Source organism: Somniosus microcephalus, unplaced genomic scaffold (genome assembly GCF_052327205.1).
Source record: "Somniosus microcephalus isolate GS21.2 unplaced genomic scaffold, FLI_Smic_1.0 unresolved_chr3, whole genome shotgun sequence".
In the NCBI taxonomy this organism is placed as follows: Eukaryota; Metazoa; Chordata; class Chondrichthyes; order Squaliformes; family Somniosidae; genus Somniosus; species Somniosus microcephalus.
Genome location: NW_028225181.1, coordinates 2,835,836 through 2,856,609, shown reverse-complemented (window position 1 = coordinate 2,856,609; position 20,774 = coordinate 2,835,836).

Genomic DNA, 20,774 nt, shown 5'->3' with positions numbered 1-20,774 from the left:
AATTTAAAATAGAAATAGACAGTTTCCTAGAAGTAAAGGGAATAAATGGTTATGGGGAGCGGGCAGAAATTTGGACATGAGTCTAGGTTCGGATCGGACATCGCCCTGTGGGTAGCGGAGCGGGCCCAGGGGCCGTGTAGCTTGATCCTGCTCCTATTTCCTGTGTCTAATTCTGTTAGATTCAGGAGATGGTTCTGTGATAGTAGATTGGCGGTTAGGATCAGATCAGCCATGATCTTATTGAATGGCGGAGCAGGCTCGAGGGGCTGATTGGCTTACTCCTGCTCCTATTTCTTATGTTCTTTTGTTCTTATGTTGTCGAAAGCAGTGATACTGCCACTTTTCGGCATCTTGGGCGATTTAAAATGGCGCATCCCGCGCTTTTGCTTCTTCCCCAATGGAATAAAATGGCGCCTCCGGCACTTTTACTTCTTCCCCTTACTGCCACGCTGCTCCTACCATTCTACGGGGTAATGGCGGCGACCCGCAGCTTCGGCGCACCTCGCTTTCCTTCCCCCCCCGTTTAGTTTCTCTCCGCTGTCCTGTTCTCGAGCACCGAATGCGCCCTGTGCTCTCCACCCTCTCTCTCTTCTTTCTTTTCCCGGCGACACTGCGCGGCCCGATTTGTAGAGCTGCTCAATCGAGCTTGAGCCCACCGCAGTCCGGAAGGGTCAGCGCGTTACCTACTACCAGCATGATTCGCTGGAACCACAGTCTCTCCCGCCATTCTCCAAACACCGATGGATTCTTTGGGCGGTTGCCCTCGGTCAACGCCCGTTGCTCACACTACGACCTTCCAAGACCTTCCTTTCAGGCAAGATCCCCGTGAGATGATGCCACACTGCAGGTGAGTTCGAACTTACTCATCGCCACTGTAAAGTCCGCGCCTCAATAATGCACGGACTTCGGGAGAACAGTTTAACAGGTACTTTACTGAACAAGAGGCAGCTTGAAACTGAAACTACAGAAGCCTGCTGGGGCCTTTTACACAGGGGTGGTCACTGCCGGTACTGCAGTCTAAGACCAGTTATTCCATTAAAGGTGCATACACAACAGGTAGGAGTGGGCAGTGCGGGGTTGGGGAACTATGAGCTTGGCGGCCACTTTGCAATAAAGATCAACATTCGATGTACCTTCCTAATTATTGCAGTACTTGCATGCTAACTTTTAGGTTTTCATGTACAAGAACCCCCAGAGTCCTCTGTACCACAGCATTTTGTAGCCTCTCTCCACTGAAATAATAATTGGCATTTTATTCTTCCTACCAATGTGGCTAACATCAATTTTCCAACATTATACCACATCTACCAAATTTTTCCCCACTCACTTAACCTATCTATATCCCTTTGGAGATTCTTCGTGTCCTCTTCATGTCCTCTTCCACCTTTCTTTGTATCATCAGCTAATTTGGCTACGTTACGCTCGTTAATCCAAGTCATTAATATAGATTGTAAATGTCTGAGGCCCCAGAACTGATCCATGTGGCACCCCATTAGCTACAGTTTGCTAACCTGAAAATGACCCTTTCATTCCAACTCTCTGTTTCCTTTTAGTTAGCCAATCCGCTATCCCGGCGAGTATATTACCCCCAACCTCATGAACTCTTGCCTTCTGCAGTAACCTTTAACACGGCAACTTATCAAATGCTTCTGGAAATCCAAATGCACTACATCTACTTTCCCCTTCACCCACCCTGCTCGTTACATCCTCAAAGTAATCTAGCACATTTGTCAAACATGATTTCCCTTTCGTTAACCATGCTGACTCTAAATGACTGTATCATGATTTTCTAAATGTCCCGCTATTACTTCCTTAATAATGGACTCCAGCATTAGTAGCAGAATTCAGAAGCACATAGACAACCTGGTGAAATGGACAGAAAGATGGCTGATAAATTTTAACACAGAAATGTGAAGTGATACATTTTGAGAGGAGAAATGAGGAGGTACAATATAAACTAAATGGTATAATTTTAAATGGAGTTCATTTACAGAGAGAACTAACAGTTTATGTGCACAAATCGTTGAAGGTTTGCAGGACAAATTGATAAGACAGTTAAAAAAGCATGCAAGACCGATGGCTTTATAAATAGAGGCATAGAGTACAAAACAAGGAAGTTATGCTAAACCATTATAAATGACCGGTTAGGCCTGAGCTGCAGTATTTTGTCCAATTCTTGGCATCACACTTTATGAAGGACGTAAAGGTCTTGGAGAAGAAGCAGAGGAGATTTACCAGAATGTAACCAGAGATGAGATGTTCAGTTATAAGGAGAGTCTGGAGAAGCTGAGGTTTTTCCCCTTCGAGCAGAGAAGATAATTGGAGAATTTAATAGATTTGCTCAAGGATTTGGATGGAGTAAATAATGAGAAATTGTTTCCAGAGGCGGAAGGTTTGGTAACCAGAATATACAGATTGAAGATAATTGGCAACAGAGCAGAAGATGAGGAGGATTTGTTGTATGCAACGAGTTGTTACGATCTGGAATTCACTCCCTGAAAAGGTGAAGGAAGCAGATTCAATAATAACTTTCAAAAGGGAACGGGATCAATACTGAAAGGGCGGGGTTTACAGAGCTATGGGAAAAGAACAGCGGAGTGGGACAAATTGAGTAACTATTTCAAAGAGGCGGCACAGGCTCGATGGACTGAATGGCCTCCTTCTGTGCTCTATGATTCTATGATTCGGTGATAAAAGAAACCGTCGAGTCCTTGTCACGTGTAGAATCGACGCTCTGCAGTTTTTGAGCCAGATTCTAATCGTTACTTGTGCTCGGATAAAGGGGTCAGCGGAAAAGCAAACTCAATGTGCTGGTGAGACAAGTTGTGCTGACAATTGTATTAAAAATGTTTACAAAAACTGAAATCATGAAATAATTATGAGACCAAAGGTAGGGGTCATGAATATGAGATAGTTGCCAATAAAACCAAACAAGGAATTCATGAGAAACTTCTGCACCCAGTGGTGAGAATGTAGAACTCGCTACCAAAGGGAGTAGTTGAGGTGAATAGCATTGATCCATTTAAGGGGAAGCGAGGCCAACACATGAGGGCGAAAGGGATAGAAGTATATGCTGATAGGGTGAGATAAAGAGGAGTGGGAGGAGGTTCGTGAGGAGCATGAAAGTGGGATTGCAGCAGTTTGGCTGAATGGTCTGTTTCTGTGCTGTATATTCTATGTAATTTGTTTAGCGGAGCATGACATCCCGCTCTGATCACAGGGGATTTAACAGAGAATTAAAAATCCTTGATGTTATTCATATTATATTATTTATATCGATTTGTTTTCAGAATATCGTGTCTAGAGATAACAAAGGCATGGATGAGGGTTTCAGCAGCAGATGAGATCAGGCAGGGGCGGAGAGGGGCGATATTATGGAAGCAGAAAGCACGTTGGAGACTGACCATGATGCCTTCCGTGGTTCAATAGCAACACTCAGCAATGTGCCATGAAGGAACTGCCTGAGGAACTCAGACCCCAGTGAGAGACAGAACCTTCAAGGATTATCAGAAGGAGTTTTGTAACATCAAGATTGACCAACACCAACACTGTCTGAGTTTAATGCTCAGGCATGTGTTGCATGGGGAAAGGCAACCATCTTAGTTTAAACCGCTCCACGGCAGTTACAGAACTGCTTAGATACCACGTAAAGCTCCCTCTACACTGACCCAACTAACACACCCGGGGCAGGTAAGGCACGGTTAGATACCGAGTAAAGCTCTCTCTGCACTGCCCCATCAAACACTGTACAGAAGTGAGCAATTTGAACGAATTAGCATCGAGAGGGAGGAGGCACTAGCGGTTTTACTGGGCTTAAAAGTGGGTAAATCACCAGGCCCAAATGAGATGTATCCCAGGCTGCTGTGTGAGGCAAGGGAAGAGATTGCAGGGGCACTGACACAAATTTGCAGAACCTCTCTGGCCACAGGGGTGGTGCCAGGGGACTGGAGGACAGCCGACGTAGTACCATTATTCAAGAAGGATAGTAGGGATAAACCAGGTCATAACAGCCCAGTGAACCTAACATCTGTGGTAGCGAAATTATTGGAAACATTTCTGAGGGACTGAATTAGTCTCCACTTGGAGAGGACATGAAAAATCAAGGACAAGGTTCAATTTCAGGGCGCTCAGTCAGGTCGTGGTCAATAGGTCAGTTTCTGGCGACGTGATGAAGTTGTGGTCAATAGGTCAGTTTCTGGAGTCTTGTTCTGGTAATGGTGAATTGGCCAGTTTCTGGGGACTCGGTCACGCTGTGGTCAGATAGCAAGTTTCTGGATGTTAAGGCAGGTTATGGTCAGTTGGTCAGTTTCCATGAATTCGGTCAAATTATGGCCAAGCGGTCAGTTTCTGGTTGCTCTATCTGATTGGGGTCAGTTGGCCAGTTTCTGCGTGGTTGGTCAGGTTTTGTCAGCTGGTGAGCTTTGGGTGCTCGGTCTTGATGTGGTCAAATGAGAAGTTTCTGAGTGCTCAGTCAAGATGTTGTCAGCTGGTCAGTTTCTGGGTATACTTTAATGTAGTGGTCATTAGGTCAGTTTCTGGCTTTTGGGTCAGGTAGTGTACAGTTGGTCATTTTCTGATTGCTCAGTAAGTTTCTGGTCAGTTGGTCATTTTGTGATTGCTCTGTAAGTTTCTGGTCTGTTGGTCAGTTTCTGGATGTTCGATCATGTTGTGGCCAACTTGTCAGTTTCTTGGTGCTCGGTCAGGTTATGGTAAATTGATCAGTTTCTGGCTATTCATTACAGTTATGTTATGGTCAATTGGTCAATCTCTGGGTGCTCGGTGGGTTGTGGTTAGTTGGTCAGTTAGTGGGTGCTCCATCATGTAGTGGTCAGTTAGGCACTTTCTATATCTTCCATCAGGTTGTGGTCAGTTGGTCAGTTTCTGGTGCTCAATCAGCCTCATGTCAACTGGCCAGTTTCTGTGTGCTTGGTCAGGTCATCACAAGAATCCTCCTCAATCACCTTCTCCCAGTGGCTGAGGAGCTCCTCCCAGAGTGGCAATGCGGATTCTGCTCGCTAAGGGGCACAATGGACATGATCTTCACCACACATATATTACAAGAGAAAAGCAGGGAACAGCACCAGCCGCTGTACATGGCCTTCGTTGATCTGACAAATGCCTTTGACACTGTCAAACGTGAGTGATTATGGATTGTCCTCCACAAATTCGGCTGCCCTCAAAAGTTTGTCAACATCCTCCACATGCTTCATGACGATGCAAGCCGTGATCCTGACCAACGTTTCCACCGCAGACCCAATCCACGTACGAACCGAGGTCAAACAAGGCTGTGACATCGCACCAGCGCTGTTCTCGATCTTCTATGCTGCAATGTTCCATCTCACCCTCAGTAAGCTCTCCACTGGAGTGGAGCTAATTTAAAGAACAAAGGGAAACAGTTCAAACACCATCGCCTCCAGTCCAGATCCAAGTCCGTCCCATCCTCTGTCATCGAATTACAGTATGCAGATGTCACTTGCATCTGCGCTTACTCAGAGATCGATCTCCAAACCATCATCAACACCTGCGCTGAAGCAAACAAGAGCATGGGCCTTACACTAAACATCCGTAAGACAAAGGTCCTCTAACAACCTGCCCCCGCCTCACAGCACTGCCCCCCAATTATCAAAATCCTGGACAAGGCCTTGGACAAATTGGACCACTTTCCATACCTCGGGATCCTACTGTCAACAAGGGCAGACGTCGACGACGAAGTCCAACAACGCCTTCAGTGTGCCAGTGCAGCCTTCGGTCGCCTGAGGATGAGAGTGCTTGAAGACCAGGACCATAAACCCGGCACTATGCTCATGGCAGTGATATCCGCCCTGCTGTATGCCTCAGAGACATGGATCATAGACAGCTGTCACCTCAAAGCAATGGAGAGGTACCACCAATACTGCCTCCACAAGATCCTGCAAATCCATTGGCAGGATAGGTGCACCAATGTCAGTGCTCTTGCTCAGGCCAACATCCCCAGCATCGAAGCTTTCACCACGCTCAATCAGCTCCGATGAACGGTTCACATCGCCCGCATGCCCGATACGAGACTCCCAAAACATGCACTCTACTCGGAGCTCTGGCACGGCAAGAGAGCCACAGGTGGGCAGAGGAAATGCTTCAAGGACACCTTCGAAATCTCCTTGAAAAAGTGTAACATCCCCATTGACAGCTGGGAATCCCTGGCCCAAGACCACATAAATTGGTGGAGAAGCATCCGGGAGGGCGCCGAACTCCTCGAGTCTCTTCGCCAGGAGCAATCAGAAGCCAAGCGCAGGCAGCGCATGGAGTGCACGTCAACCCAAGCACCCCACCCGCCCGCCCCTTCAACCACCGCCTACCGCATCTGTGACAGAGACTGTAGCTCCCGCATTGGACTCATCCATCAGCTGAGAACTAATTTTTAATGTGGAAGCAAGTCATCCTCGGTTCCGAGGGACTGCCTAAGAAAAAGAAGAAGCTTTGTCAGGTTGTGGCCAACTGTTCAGTTTCTTTGTGCTCGGTCATGTTCTCTTTAGTTTGTCAGTTTCTGGGTACAAGTATAGTTCAGTTTCTGGGTGCTAGTCATTTTGCCCTCAATTGGTCAGTTTCTAGGTGATCTGCCAGGATGTTGAATGTTGGTCACATTTTTGGTGCTTTGCCAGTTTGTGGTAAATTGGCAGTCACTTGGTGCTTTGTTAGATTCTGGTTAGTTCGACAAATTACGTGCACTTTTTTAGTTAGAGGTCAGTTGGTCCTTTTCCGTGCACTTGGTTTATAGCTGGTCAGTTGGTCAGTTCTCTGGGATCGGTCAGGCAGTGGTAAATAGTTAAGTTTCTGAGTTATCCATCAGGTTGTGGTCAGTAAGTCATTTTCTGGGTGCTCAGTCAGGTTGCGGTCATTAGGTCATTTTCTGGGGACTCGGTCAGGTTTTGGTCAATAGCTCCGTCTCTGGGTGCTTGGTCAGGTTGTGGTCAATAGCTCAGTTTCTGGGTGCTCGCTCAGGTTGTGTTCAATTAGACACTTTCTGGATGTTTGTTCAGATTGTGGACAGTTGCTCAGTTTCTGACTATTCGGTCAAATGGTGGCTGGATGGTCATTTTCTGGTTGTGCAATCAGATTGTGGTCAGTGGTCAGTTCCTGTCAGCTATGCCAGATAGCGATTCATTGTTCAGCTCATGTGGGCCTGTTCAGTTTGTGGTCAGCTGGACATCTTCCAAGTGGGTCGATTTCGTTGTTAGTTGCTCAGGTTATTGGTGTTCGGTTCTATTGTGGTCAAATGGTCAGTTTCTGGGTGCTCGGTCAGCTGTGAAATATTGGTCTGATTATAGGTGCTCGACCAGTTTGTGGTCAATTGAAGAGTTACTTGGTGCTTGGTTAGATTTTGGTCAGTTGGTCAGATTCTTTGTTCTTTTTTAGTTAGTGGTCATTTGATCATTTTCTGGGTGCACAGTCAGGTTGCGGTCATTAGGTCATTTTCTGGGGACTCGGTCAGGTTTTGGTCAATAGCTCCGTCTCTGGGTGCTTGGTCAGGTTGTGGTCAATAGCTCAGTTTCTGGGTGCTCGCTCAGGTTGTGTTCAATTAGACACTTTCTGGATGTTTGTTCAGATTGTGGACAGTTGCTCAGTTTCTGACTATTCGGTCAAATGGTGGCTGGATGGTCATTTTCTGGTTGTGCGATCAGATTGTGGTCAGTGGTCAGTTCCTGTCAGCTATGCCAGATAGCGATTCATTGTTCAGCTCATGTGGGCCTGTTCAGTTTGTGGTCAGCTGGACATCTTCCAAGTGGGTCGATTTCGTTGTTAGTTGCTCAGGTTATTGGTGTTCGGTTCTGTTGTGGTCAAATGGTCAGTTTCTGGGTGCTCGGTCAGCTGTGAAATATTGGTCTGATTATAGGTGCTCGACCAGTTTGTGGTCAATTGAAGAGTTACTTGGTGCTTGGTTAGATTTTGGTCAGTTGGTCAGATTCTTTGTTCTTTTTTAGTTAGTGGTCATTTGATCATTTTCTGGGTGCACAGTCAGGTTGTGGTCAGTTGGTCAGTTTCTGTTTGCTCAGTCAGGCTGTGGTCAGTTGGTGAGTTTAGGTGGATTCGGACAGTCTGTGGTCAGTTGGTGAGTTTAGGGGGACTTGGACAGTCTGTGGTCAGTTGGCCAGCTTCTAGATGCTCAGCTAGTTTGTGATCAATTGGTCAGTTACTTGTTGCTGAGTTAGTTTCTGTTCAGTTGTACAGCTTCTTTGGGCATTTTTCAGTTATTGCTCAGCTGGTCAGTTTCCGGGCGTTCAATCAGGTTGTTTTCCACTGCTCAGTTTCTGGGGGTCCGCCAAGTAGTCGTCAGTTGGTCAGTTTTTGGGTGCTTGGTCAGGTAGGTTTCAGTTGGTCAGTTTCTGCTTGTTCAGTCAGGTTGTGGTCAGTTGATCACTTTCTTCTTGCTGGTCAAGTTCCTGTCAATTGGTCAGTTTCTGTGTACACGTTCAGGTAGTCGTGATTTGTTGAGCTTCGTGGTGTTCGGGTAGGTTGTGGTGAATTGTTGAGGTTCTTGGTGTTCGGTCAGGTTGTGGTCATTTGTTGATGTTCTTGGTGTTTGGCCAGGTAGGGGTGATTTGTTGAGGTTCTTGGTGTTCAGTCAGGTTGTGGTCATTTGTTGATTTTCTTGGTGTTTGATCAGGTAGTGGTGATTTGTTGAGGTTCTTGGTGTTTGGTCAGGTAGTGGTGATTTGTTAAGGTTCTTGGTGTTCGGTCAGGTTGTGGTCAGTTGGTCAGTTTTGTGTTGCTCGGTCAGGTTCTGGTCAGTAGGTCAGTTACTGGGTTGTTCGCATGGTTGTGGTCAGTTGGTCAGTTTCTGGCTCGTTGAATTGTTGCTCCATTGGTCTGTTTCTGACTGCTCAGGCAGGATATGTTCAGTTGGTCAGTTTCTGGCTGCTCATTCCGTTGTTGCTCAATTGGTCAGTTTATGTGTGCTAAGTCAGGATGTGTTCAGTTGGTCAGTTTCTGGGGCTCGGTCAGTTTTTGGTTATTTGTTCACTTTCTGGAAGTTTGTTCAGGTTGCGGTCAATTACTCAGTTTCTAAGGGCTCGGTCAGGTTCTGGTCAATTACTCAGTTTCTCGGGGCTCGGTCAGGTTCTGGTCAATTACTCAGTTTCTAGGGGCTTGGTCAGGTTGTGGCCAATTGCTCAGTTTCTAGGGGCTTGGTCAGGTTGTGGCCAATTGCTCAGTTTCTCGGGGCTCAGACAGGTTCTGGTCAATTGCTCAGTTTCTAGGGGCACGGTCAGGTTGTGGTCAATTGCTCAGTTTCTTGGGGCTCGGTCAGGTTGTGGTCAATTGCTCAGTTTCTAGTCGCTCGGTCAGGTTGTGGACAATTGCTCAGTTTCTTGGGGCTCGGTCAGGTTGTGGTCAATTGCTCAGTTTCTTGGGGCTCGGTCAGGTTGTGGCCAATTGCTCAGTTTCTCGGGGCTCGGACAGGTTCTGGTCAATTGCTCAGTTTCTAGGGGCACGGTCAGGTTGTGGACAATTGCTCAGTTTCTAGGGGCACGGTCAGGTTGTGGACAATTGCTCAGTTTCTTGGGGCTCGGTCAGGTTGTGGTCAATTGCTCAGTTTCTAGTGGCTCGGGCAGGTTGTGGTCGAATGTTCAGTTTCTAGTGGCTCGGTCAGGTTGTGGACAATTGCTCAGTTTCTAGGGGCTCGGTCAGTTTGTGGACAATTGCTCAGGTTCTTGGGGCTCGGCCAGGTTGTGATCAATTGTTCAGTTTCTAGGGGCTCGGTCAGGTTGTGGTCAATTGCTCAGTTTCTAGTGGCTCTGGCAGGTTGTGGTCGAATGTTCAGTTTCTGGGATCTCGGTCAGGTTGTGGACAATTGCCAAGCTTCTGGATATTTGATCAAGTTTGCCAGATGGTCACTTTCTGGTTACTCGATCAGAATGTGGTCAGACTTTTAGGGAATTGGCTAATTGGTAGCTTATCTCTAGTTTTTCTAATACTCAGGATCGACTTCAAACCCATATGGGGGATAAATTGTGTTTAATCAGCGCTTACGACAGAACATAATATGCTAGTTATACAGCAAAAACATGACAAGCAGCTGGTACAGGTCTCGATTAGACAGACTCCTGGCGTGTGTGAACAGATCTCTGGCTTCTGGCCTCTATCTCTTTCTCTCTCTCTCCAGAGCCTTCGATTCGGTGAACATGGGATCACTCTCAAAATGGCGTTGGACCAGCCCACCTTCTGCTCGGCTCTGCGCTCCACCGTCTGTGTGGGCAAGCACTCGGGGTCTCAGTTTTATTCTATTTTTGTGGGTGGGCCTGAGGCCCAGTTATTGACAAGACCATTTAACCGATAGAGGTTCCTCTAAAACTTCCTCACCCAATGACACCTCAGGTTCTTTGTCTTGGTTGTTGGTGTAAGGGTTTGGGGCTTCTTTAAACTGATTTAAAGTAATTTTCCTGGTCTTGCAGCATTTGCCTGCACTCAGACCAATTTACAAATAAACCAATTTTAAAACAGCGGTTTCGGATCGCTACCCCACCTTCCAGTTCTGACTGCAGGGCTTATAATTATTGATATTAAAACAGACACGTAGTTTGGATGAGAGAAAAAAATCAAGTCTTTTTAACTAAAAGAAACTATAATCAAAATATCAAACTATCCCACACGCACACAGTAATTACAATAAAATTGCTTAAAATGGGGTAAGGCAGGTGGCAAAAACGAGGGGTAAGTGACTACAATGTTGGTTAAACAATCTTAGTAATATCCCCTTAAATTACCATCCCCCAAACTCCTTAACTAGGTTGCTTTGCTGAGGAGTCAGAAACTCTGCTCAGATGTGGTCCAGCGAAGTGAGAGAGAGAGAGAGACTCACCTATGGTCCCAGGAAGTCAAGAGAGAGCTAGCTTCTCAGCATCTTATCTAATATATGTTGAGCCCCCCCCTCCCCCCTGCTGTTCTGTCCTGCAAGGGCTGTATGCAAAATCCCCACCCAAAAGGATCCAATACACCAGAGAAAGCTGTGATTGGCTAACTCAAAGTGGTTAGACTGGGTTAATGTGTCTTCCGGAGCTCCCTGGGCTGAAACAAAGAGAATGCAACAGCCCTATTGTCCAGTGCTGGGTGATTTAAAATCCATTCAAATCTTAAACGTTTCCCATTCAAGATACAAAAGTATCTTCTGCTGTTTAGATGTATCCATTCGATATACAAGCAAATGCTAATAGCATTCAGTTGCTTTGTAAACAAAGCATTGTCTTTTGTCTTCATTGAACCTTACTTCCAGACACAGAAAGCTGCATTCCAAGCCTCTTTCGTCTTCGGCCATGTGGTGCGACAGTCATTTTTATCCCTGGAAATTTAACAGCACTACGCCCAGGGATGCTTTAATCAAAAAAATTGATCTTCAGAACTGTAAATTATTGCGAATTCTTACAGTCCGCCCTTGAATACTTCCAGCTTGCTTGTAGTATCCTCTTGAAGAAATGAGCAATAATTTCTGACCCCTCACAAACAACCATCCCCTGTATTTACCTAATAGCTATCTGCCACTGATCCCCGTCCCGTCTATTCCCCTTAAATTCAAGAAAAAAAAAACCATGATATGATAGGCATCTTTCAGGTACTTCAGTTTTCAATAAGGGGCCTCATATTCCTCCACGCTAGTAAAATTATACAGTGTAAACCAAATTTACAATCACCTTTTCACATCATAAGTTATTACAAAATGTTGCAATCTTAGTTACACAATGTAATCAAATTGATCCCAAGCACGGAGAGGGTCCTACGCCTCTGCTCAACTTGGAGTTGTCACAAACTGGTCCCAAGCAAGGAGAGGGTCCTACGCCAACGCTCCAATTGGGGCTGCAACACAAAATACAAAAAAAATCATTAAACAACATGCTTAAATGAACCCCGATCATCACGTGCTGATGATGGGTTGCGAAATTCGAGTGGGTATTGCTCCTCCCACTCGGGCAGTAAAAGTACCTTCCACCCCCCTTTGATTGTCTTAAACTTTAAAACAGGCAGAATGGATTTACCGACCAGCCTCCTCCGCCAGCCCCGAACCGTTCCCTTGTCCCTTTGTGGAGGTGGGGTACCCCTCACGTTTAAAATATACCTTAGCACAGACAGAGACCGGGGAGCATGGGATCTCATGACTCCCAGTCCCTCCCCCTCCCGTCTTCCCTCGACTGGCTGCAGAAAATGATGGGTGCCTGTGTGGCGGCTCTCCCTGGCCCCAAACTGATCCGGCCATGCACTCATCCTTCCCAGCCACACTTATCCTCTTTGCCCGTGGGCCCCCGGGTGAGTTCCTCCCTCCCCCGACCACACGCACGCAACTCTTGGGTCTCCTCCTCCTCTATACGATCTTTCCCGGGCTATCACCACCCACCCCCGAGGAAAGCATCCCTATGACCAGGTGCCCGCGCTTCCCCATCGCGACTCCTCACCAGCAAGGTCTCCCGCAAGTGAACTTCAGTCAGGGTGGTGTTGGGTTGGTGGCCGTGCCCCACCTAGCTGGGGCCATCTCCTCCCCGTAGGAGGAGTAGGCAAGTTCCTCCGGAAACGGTTCGGTTTTTCCCAAAGATCGCTGCGGGGTCTCCTGGATTCGTCCAGTGGCGAGGTGATCCCCAATATTCCGTATCTTCATTCGATGCCCAGCTCGGGCTGGGCGAACATGGCTGCTTCATTTTCCCATCTCCTGCAAAAACTTAAAAGGACATGCAGCCAGGTCTCACTGACCTTCTGCCTCAGGTGGAGACATGGTCGGGTCCCTCGACCTCGGACCAAAATACAAACATTCGGCACACATGTAAACTTAAACTCTTCACACTTAAACTTAAAACTAGTTATATCAACAAAATTTATAATACACCTTAAAGCAAGCAATATACACTCACATAGCTATAATAAAAATCCAGCCCGTCTCCAGACGGCCAGTCTAATTTCTGGCACTGTCACAGATTGCTGCTGGCTGCAGCGAAGCTGGACTGCCTCCTGTCTCTGGTCCCCTGCAGCTTATGGCTGTTGAGTGGGGGCCTCTGTTCTCTGGCTTCTCCCTGGCTCGGGAGACCACCCTACTCCACTGCAAAGTGGGTGACCATGCTTTCTTAGGGCGGGGCACCCGCTGAGACCTTCTGAGGGGTGTCTCCATGGGGGAAACTTTGGATGGCGGACCCTGAGTTTGGGTCACAGCACTAGCTGGCTGGGAACATTCTCCCCCATGTCCAAATAGCCCGCACTGTATAATGTCCCTGGCAGCCTGCCGGTGCAAATGTCTCTCTGGGTTTGTCTGCTCTTCCCTGCCCACTTCTGTGCAGGGGGCAGGTATACTCTCACCACCCGCTGCTGGTGGCTGGAAATTGTCCTCCCCATGTTTAAAACCTGGTGTCAGCTCCCTCCTTATGTCTCCTGCAAAAGGGATTGCTATCCCGCCCCCCTCCCCCCCGAGGGTCCCACATCATGGCGGGGACCAATCTAGAAGCTGGCTGAGAAGCTGGTCCCTTTAAACAGGCCACAGTGCCTGTCTTTATAGGTGGTGGACTTGAACTTGCATGGACAGCAAACTCATGTTCCCTCACCCAGGTGGCTTTAACTGGGGAATATTGGACCTGCCTTTTTTCTGGGGCCAAAACTATCCCCTGTGTGCCTCCCTTGTCCCGGATTTCTGCTACTGGACCTGCTCTACAGGGGTCCCAGAACTCTCCTTCCCTGTTCCCTGGCTTAGACAGCTTACTCTGAACATGAATGGCTCATCCCCCCACACAAGCCGCAGTGCTTGCCTGTGAACTCGAACTTGCTGTGGGCTGAGGATTCCTATTCTCAGGCTCACTCCTCACGGGCGGACTGTACCTCCGTTGTTAGAGGGTGTACACTGATCCTGGTCCCCGCCTGCCTAGCGGGACCTGCTTGTGTTCTTCTACCACCCCATTGTCCACCCCTCCTCGCTGCCAGAGCTCCTCAAGACTCGGAGCTGTGGGCTGCGGTCTTGGGGTCTCTAATTCCCAATCCAGCACTGTTCTGGGTGCTGCCTGTGGGATGGTTCTACTTGGGCTGCCAGTAAATTACAGCTGACATGCCTTCAGGCTGATCACGCAAATCATTCCCCTTGCTATCTTTAAAGCCATGTTAAGGCTTCCTATATCTGCCCTACAGGGGCCATGATCTGCTTCACCAAACCTGGCATTCTTTTCACGCAGTCTCATCTCATTTTCCCTGGCCTCAGTGATTTGGTACTTTAGGAATTCTATTTCGTTTCTTGCATGGCTCTCTCCCTCGCTAGCTTCTTGGGTGAGGTGTGCATTCTCCTCTTATAGCCTCATCTCTCTGTCCCTCACCTCTGTGACTTCCTGCACAAGGCGCTCTGTAAATGCCTGGCATTTCGTGACCTCTAGTGTGAGGTGTGCATTCTCTTCCCACACCCTCATACCACTAGCTCTGGCCTCATACACCTCTCTGAGGCGTTCTACCTCCGCCTGGCATTTTTCAAGCTGGACTCCCGATTCTTGGCCTCTTTAAACTCTTCCTGCTCTCCCAACTCACCCTTCCTAGCCCAGCCACCTATACCCCGATAGGTCAGCTTACACACTGCCACTACCTTCCGCAGGGCTGCCCACAGACTGAAAGCAAGAAAGACAATAACTGATGCTTTCTCTAGATCCAGACCACATATCATATCAAAAACGGCCTACAGTCCTGCCCGCGGTCGCCATTGTAAGGGTTTGGGGGCTTCTTTAAACTGGTTTAAAGTAATTTTCCTGGTCTTGCAGCCTTTGCCTGCACTCAGACCAATTTACAAACAAAACCAATTTTAAAACAGCGGATTCGAATCGCTACCCCACCTTGCAGTTCTGACTGCAGGGCTTATAATTATTGATATTAAAACAGACACGAAGTTTGGATGAGAGAAAAAAATCAAGTTTTATTAACTAAAAGAAACTATAATAAAAATATCAAACTATCCCACACGCACACAGTAATTACAATAAAATTGCTTCAAATGAGGTAAGGCAGACGGCAAAAACGAGGGGTAAGTGACTACAATGTTGGTTAAACAATCTTAGTGATATCCCCTTAAATTACCATCCCCCAAACTCCTTAACTAGGTTGCTTTGCTGAGGAGTCAGAAACTCTGCTCACATGTGGTCCAGCGAAGTGAGAGAGAGAGAGAGAGAGAGACTCACCTATGGTCCCAGGAAGTCAAGAGAGAGCTAGCTTCTCAGCAGCTTATCTTATATATGGTGAGCCCCCCCTCCGCCCTGCTGTTCTGTCCTGCAAGGGCTGTGTGCAAAATCCCCACCCAAAAGAGTCCAATACACCAGAGAATGCTGTGATTGGCTAACTCAAAGTGGTTAGACTGGGTTAATGTGTCTTCCGGAGCTCCCTGGGCTGAAACAAAGAGAATGCAACAGCCCTATTGTCCAGTGCTGGGTGATTTAAAACCCATTCAAATCTTAAACGTTTCCCATTCAATATACAAAAGTCTCTTCTGCAGTTTAGATGTATCCATTCGATATACAAACAAATGCTAATAGCATTCAGTTGCTTTGTAAACAAAGCATTGTCCTTTGTCTTCATTGAACCTTACTTCCAGACACAGAAAGCTGCATTCCAAGCCTCTTTTGTCTTCGGCCATGTGGTGCGACAGTCATTTTTATCCCTAGAAATTTAAAAGCACTACGCCCAGGGATTCTATAATCAAAAAAATTGATCTTCAGAACTGTAAATTATTGCGAATTCTTACATTGGATGAAAGCCCTCCCCAAAAGGGGGTCTCATTACTTCATCAAATTTGGGTTATTGTGTTATCTTTCTGAATGTTCTTCATTTGAAACTTGTGTCTTATCTCTCTTGTCTCTATTCTCCATCACACAGCAAGTACAAGGCCCGACCATGTCCCTCTTAATCAATATCCCAGGCAGAGCTGTCGCACTTTAGGCAGTTGCCAGCTCACCTTAATCTAGCCAATGGCCCATTCTAAGATGGATACATCAGCCTCCTCAAATTCTATTCATTCTATGTTTTTTCCTAATTGACTTTTTAATTATCTTCACAAGCAGTTCGGCTAAACAAACTCCAAATTCTATCGGTAGAGATTATAATATGGTTATTTTTAATCATGGAACTAATATAGGTTGTGCATGCAATGGCGAAATTAAAGATACATTCACACAGTCAAAACCCTAACTTACAAACAACAGCCAGCTAGCATGACAGGGCCAATCGATGGGCCTCGGTGTGGAATGTTTATGGCTCACCTAATCTAACAGATTAAAAAGACGGTCTCAAAATCTAATGCAAGTCTTTCAGTAAAGCGTAAAGGAATCAATCCCCTTACTTGTCTCGAGACGAAACATACAATCGTTTCAACACATTATAATTCGTGTAGGCATATACATGTATATGCACCCCTAGTTTCTACCAATTTCTGTATGTACAATCAGTTTGTGGTCAGCTGGTCAGTTTCTGCATGCTCAGTCAAGTTGTGGGCAGATGGCCACTTTCTGGTTGATCGACCGGATCGTGGTCAGTTGGTCAGTTTAAGTGTGTTCGTCAGGTTGTGGCCAGTTGGTCAGTTTCTGAGTGTTTGTTCCAATTGCCAGGTGGTCAGTTGTATGTTCTTCAATCAGAATGTGGTCAGTTTCTGTTATTTTGTCAGGTTATGTTAATTTGGTCAGGATCTGTGTGCTCGGTTAATATGTAGTCAGTTGGTCAGGTTCTGTGTGCTCGCTCAGTATGTAGTCAGTTGGTCAGTTTCTTGGTATTCAGTCAGGTTCTGTTCGTTCAGTCAGTCAGTGTTCAGTTGATTAGCTTCTGGGTTTTCATTAAGTTTGTGGTCAGTTGGTCAGTTTCTGTGTGCTCAGTCAATATGTCGTCAGTTGGTCGGTTTCTGGGTACTTGGTCAAGTTGTGGCCAGTTGTTCAGTTTCTGTGTGCTCGATCACGTTGTGGTCAGTTGTTCGGTTTCTGTGGACTCGCTTAGTATGTAGTCAGTTGGTCGGGTTCTTGGTGCTTGTTCAAGTTGTGGTCAGTTTGTTAGTTTCTCGGTATTCAGTCAGGATCTGGTCATTCAGTCAGTTAGTGTTCAGTTGGTTAGCTCCTGGGTTTTCGTTAAGTTTGTGGTCAGTTGGTCAGTTCCCGGGTTTTCTGTCAGATTGTGGCCATTTGGACAGTTTCTGGGTACTTGGTCAAGTTGTTATCATTTGGCTAGTTTCTTGATTCTCCATCAGTTAGCGATCAGTTTGCCACTTATTTGGTACTCAGTTAGATATTGGACAATCGGCCAGTTTCTTGGTGCACGGACAGCTTGTGGTCAGTTGATTAATTTCATAGTGATCAGCCTGGTCTTGGCAATTGGCCATTTATCTGGTGCTTGGTTATATTCTAGTCAGTTGGCCAGTTTCTGGGTGATCAGTTTCGTTGATATGAACTGATCAGTTTTATTTAATTTATTCATTCACAGGATGGGGGCATCGCTGGCAAAGCCAGACTCTATTGCCCATCCATGATTGCTCTTGCGAAGGTGGTGGTGAGCCGCCTTCTTGAATCACTGCAGTCCGTGTGGTGAAGGTACTCACAATGTGCTGTTTGTCATGAAGTAGCAGGACTTTGAAACAGTGATGATGAAACATTGGTGAAATATTTCCAAGTAAGAATGTTGTGTGACTCGGATGGGAATGTGGCGGTGGTGGTCCAATGTGCCTGCTGCCCTTGTCAAGATTCAAGATCATTTTATTGCCATATGTAACTAGTACAATGGAATGCTTACTCCCCACTCATTCCCACAATACAAGCATATAAATATAAAAGCAAAAAAATAGAAACAAGTATAAATAAAAACAATAAGCAAATAATCCAAAAGTATAGCAATAACAGTCCAAGTTGCAGGATATGATGAATAGTGCAAAAAAGCCTCAATTACCACTGGAAATAATAGTAATGTAATATGATAAATATATGGTAATATAAGTATAATATATATATTTACATAAACATATAACTATAATATATGGGGCAGTGCGATTAGCAGTTCAGTAGGCGCACTGCCTGTGGATAGAAATTGTTCTTGAACCTGCTGGTCCTGGTTCGGATGCTGCAGTACCGACGTCCGGACCACAGGAGGGAGAACAGTTTGTGCACAGGGTGATTGGGGACCTGGATGATGGAGTGGGCATTGTTCCTACACCTAGTCTGGAAGATCTCCTCGATGGACGGAAGTGCACACCCGATGATCTTTTCTGCCGTATTCACAACTCTCTGGATGGCTTTCTTGTTCCGTGCAGTGGTGTTACCATACCACACATTGACACCACTCGTCAGGGCACTCTCTATGGTGCCGCAGTAAAAGTTCACAAGCCACTGTTTGCTTATGCCGCATTTCCTCAGGCACCATAGAGGGTAAAGGCGCTGGTGTGCCTTCTTCATCATAGCCTCAGTATTATGGTTCCAGGCCAGGTCATCAGAGATCTGCAATCCCAGGAATCAGAAGCAACTGACGACTTCCACTGGTGTCCCGTCTGTGCTGATGGGGCGATGGTTCCCTCGGTGGTTTCTGAAGTCCACGATGAGCTCCTTAGTCTTGCCAATGTTCAGGGCAAGGTTGTTGTCATTGCACCATCTCATCAGCTGGACTATCTCATCTCTGTACTCTGTCTCATCATCGTTGCTTATCAGGCCAATTACTGTGGTATTGCCGGCAAACTTGATAATCCGGTTATTGCTGTGTATGGCTGTACAGTCATGTGTAAACAGAGAGGACAGCCAAGGACTGAGGCAGCAGCCTTGTGGCGCTCCGGTGTTGAGGACCAGAGTGGATGAGGTGTTGTTCCCTATTTTCACCACTTGAGGCCTACCAGCCAGGAAATCCAGAATCCAATTGCAGATGGGGGTGCCCAGGCCTAGGTCCCTCAGTTTCAGGACCAGCTTGGAGGGAATAATAGTATTAAATGCAGAGCTGTAATCAATGAACAACAGTCTGACGTAAGTGTCCCTCCTGCCTAGGTGTTCCAGGGCAGTGTGTAGTGTTAGGGAGATGGCATCGTCTACAGACCTGTTCACCCTATATGCGAACTGGAATGGGTCCAAGGAATCGGGTCCATCAGATGGTACCGTTCCCGGGCATGTAAGTTGCTGCGGAAGAAGTGTTGGTGATTTGCTGCAGTGCATTTTGTGGCTGGTACACATTTATTAAAAATAGATTACGGGATGTGGGCGTGGCTGGCAAGGCGAGCAGTTATTGTTCATCACTAATTTCTGGCCCATTCAGAGGGCAGTTAAGAGCCAACCACATTGCTTTATGGGCTGGAGTCACAAGACCGAGTAAAGGGGCAGTTTTCCTTCGCCAAAGGGCATCAGTGAACCAGATGGCTTTTTACAACAGTTTTGTGGACAACTAGTTCTTCAAATTCCTGATTTATTTAAATAACTGAATTTAAACGCCTCGGCAACCATGGTGGAACCTGAATTCAGATCTCTGGATCATTAATCTAGGGTCTCTGGAATATTAATCCAGTAATTCAACCACTGTGCTACCATAACCAGCAGCTACATTGCAGTCAATGTGCACCAGTGGTGGAGCGATTGAATGTTTAAGGAGGTGGAGTGGTGCCAATCAAGCAGGCTGCTATGTATTGGATGATGTTCAACAGTATTGGTTTGATGGGCTGTATTGGTTTGATAGACGGTATTAGTGTGATCTTTATTAGTTTGAGCTTCTCCATTAGTTTGTGGTTCTCTATTGGTTTGAGATTCTCTGTTAGTTTGAGGTTCTCTATTGGTTTGAGGTTCTCTATTAGTTTGAGGTTCTCTATTGGTTAGAGGTTCTCTATTAGTTTGAGGTTCTCTATTGGTTAGAGGTTCTCTATTAGTTTGAGTTTTCTATTAGTTTGAGTTTTCTATTTGTTTGAGGTTTTCTATTTGTTTGAGGTTCTCTATTAGTTTGAGGTTCTCTATTAGTTTGAGGTTCTCTATTAGTTTGAGGTTCCCCATTAGTTTGAGGTTCTCTATTAGTTTGAGGTTCTCTATTAGTTTGAGGTTCTCTATTAGTTTGAGTTTTCTATTTGTTTGAGGTTCTCTATTAGTTTGAGGTTCTCTATTAGTTTGAGGTTTTCTATTAGTTTGAGGTTTTCTATTAGTTTGAGTTTTCTATTTTTTTAGGTACTCTATTAGTTTGAGGTTCTCTATTAGTTTGAGGTTCTCTATTAGTTTGAGGTTCTCTATTAGTTTGAGGTTCTCCATTAGTTTGAAGTTCTCTATTAGTTTGAGGTTCTCCATTAGTTTGAGGTTCTTCATTAGTTTGAGGTTCTCTATTAGTTTGAGGTTTACTATTAGTTGAGGTTCTCTATTAGTTTGAGGTTCCCTATTAGTTTGAGGTTTTCTATTAGTTGAGGTTCTCTATTGGTTAGAGGTTCTCTATTAGTTTGAGGTTCCCTATTAGTTTGAGGTTCTCTATTAGTTTGAGGTTCCCTATTAGTTTGAGGTTCTCTATTGGTTAGAGGTTCTCTATTAGTTTCAGGTTCTCTATTAGTTTGAGGTTCCCTATTAGTTTGAGGTTCTCTATTAGTTTGAGGTTCCCTATTTGTTTGAGGTTCTCTATTAGTTTGAGGTTCCCTATTAGTTTGAGGTTCTCTATTAGTTTGAGGTTCTCTATTAGTTTGAGGTTCCCTATTAGTTTGAGGTTCCCTATTAGTTTGAGGTTCCCTATTAGTTTGAGGTTCTCTATTAGTTTGAGGTTCTCTATTAGTTTGAGGTTCTCTATTAGTTTGAGGTTCCCTATTAGTTTAAGGTTCCCTATTAGTTTGAGGTTCTCTA